Below are 2,469 nucleotides of genomic sequence, written 5' to 3'. Positions count from 1 at the left end.
AAGTTTTTAAAAGGTTACGAAGAACCCAGATTCCACAAGCACCCACAAGCCCTGTGATTAACATAAAACACAAGACATTTATATATAATACATACATATATAATATTTCACAATGCAGAAAAGGCAAAATTATACCAACAGATCATATTTTAAATATTATTAGATATTTATGTGTGAATAAGTCAATAATTATCAAAATTATATCAGTGAATGAACTCCTTTATTATTGAAAATTTGTGACGGAACTCTCATTTAATGACTCACCTTGTAAAACACTATGTAAAGGAATAGCACCTGGTGTTAGCCAAGTAGGAACACTTGGCACAAACCGGGAAATGAAGGACAACATGCCTATGTAAGTGAGAAATTGTTTAATGAGTCAGTGAATTGTTTACATAGATACTAGTCAAATTGGCCACACACACAAAAAACAAAATGAAATCTTAAATCAAAAGCATCAGTATTACTGACGTTGTTTTGTTATTTTCAGTTGCGTTGTTTGCGATCCTCACTCATGTATAACCTTTATCAAGTGCAGATATGAGAGTTGGAGGTTTGGTAGCACAGTCTCAAAGGTCACTTAATCCTTGATCAGTTTTTACAACTGTATGATTTGTTTCTCTACAGCCACAAAGTTTTAATATATTAATGTATTTCCATAATTATTTCTGAGGCCTGTTCCTGATTCAAAATGGTAAAAATATGAAATAAAGAAACATTACATTTCTGCCCTCTGCTGGGGATTATTTTCCATTTCCGTTAATATATTATGTATACTTTCCAGAGATTTTATGATGGGACTTGAACTTTACACTGCATTCAAGAGCTTTGAACAGTCAACAGTTACCACTCATCCAGAGTAGTACATTTATATTACAGTTTGTTGCCCAACAATGTACTTTATGAGGCAAAATAGAAACATATGGGATTAAATAGTTTATAATTTATTTAGGAAATTGTCATTTTGTTTTCTGGACTAGAAAACAGACACACTCCATTTCAGTCTTTCATATTGTGAACCGTATTGGAATAGGACAATCAGCTGTTATTTTGAGATAATGTTCCTCAAATGCAGCATCCTCTTCTGCACTGAAGTGATTCTTCCAGTCACCAACCTCACCTATAAAGTAAAATAAATATAAAATCTGCAAAAGAATAGAACAAATCCAATTTAAATGATTCATAACATGTTTCTCAATCATAGTTTATTAAATAAAAATCGCCTTTTCTCATGAACTCTGAGACTGTACGATCAAAGATTGTATCTGGGATAGTTGAGTAGTTTGCCATGGGGTTTTCTCGCATAGCAGAAAATGTTGTCATTTGCACAATATGCTTCATTGTACTTTTTGATAACTGCCGTCTGAGGAATTGAGCAATGTGGGTAACTTCGCGAACAGGGTCCTGAAATTATAAATAAATACAAAGTTATACAAATAAGTCAAGTACTCATAATTAGTCTTAGTTAAAGGAATTATACCTTAGTTAAAATGTACTCACCCTCAGGCCATCCAAGATGTGGATAAATACAAATTTAGCATTACATCACTTGTTTAATGGATCCTCTGCAGTGAATCAGAATGAGAGTCTAAACAGCTGATAAAAGCAACACAATAATCCACAAGTAATCCACATGACTCCAGTCCATTAACATCTTATGAAGTGAAAAGCTGCATGTTTTTAAGAAACAAATCCATCAAGTCATTTTAACTTTAAAAAGTTGCTTTTGGCCAAAATATGCGTCCATAATTCATAATAATGCTTCCTCCAGTGAAAGTCCATCCCCTGTTGTCCTCTCACATCAAAATCCACTGAAATATTTGTTAGTTTTGGACTGTTTTCGGGCTGTTTTGATTTGTAAACAATGTTTGATCTGATTGACCTCTTTCATGTCTTCATAGAATATGTAAAGGATTTTCTTGTTATGCCTTTCCCTCCAGTATCCTTTAACGTGGTCATACCAGGATCCCCAACCCACTGAAAAAATGATTCATTCATTAGGAGTTCATTCAATATCATAATTAAGCGCATTCACATTTTACACAAAACAAGGCAATTGCTGTGGTCAACAGTATCTTTCAACTGCAGCATGCATGACTCACATTGCCCTGACATGAACTTCTCCAGATATTGTGACCAAGGGCCAGGCTCTAGCTGGTGAAGATTCATTCGGTCAAAATGATAATATGAAACCAGTGTCTTTCGGATTACAGGCCATATATATAACCTATGGAAAAATGAATTGGCATTCACATAATATCATATTTTTCAATACAGCCCATGAAATCTAACCTTCTAACCTTGCAACCAGCATCCCAGAAAGAACGAGGCACAAGCTGGTTGGGAAGATGAGTTTTGATAACAAGAGGGGGATCCATAACCTCCAGCTTAGTTATACCTATAACATTGGAGTGTAATTTTTAAATATGCAAATAAGATACACCTATATATAGGCTATATATATATATA

General features: G+C 34.0%; 1 pseudogene; it reads right to left on the bottom strand.

The window, feature by feature from the left end:
- Nucleotides 1-972: 972 nt before the first annotated feature.
- On the bottom strand, nt 973-2,426 carry LOC107683253 (sulfotransferase family cytosolic 1B member 1-like; annotated as a pseudogene).
- Between the last annotated feature and the right edge of the window lie 43 nt (nt 2,427-2,469).

The sequence above is a fragment of the Sinocyclocheilus anshuiensis genome, unplaced genomic scaffold (assembly GCF_001515605.1).
Source record: "Sinocyclocheilus anshuiensis isolate Anshui unplaced genomic scaffold, SAMN03320099.WGS_v1.1 C33092979, whole genome shotgun sequence".
Lineage (NCBI taxonomy): Eukaryota > Metazoa > Chordata > Actinopteri > Cypriniformes > Cyprinidae > Sinocyclocheilus > Sinocyclocheilus anshuiensis.
Note: the sequence above shows the minus strand (reverse complement) of the source record. Positions and strands in the feature narration are given on the sequence as shown.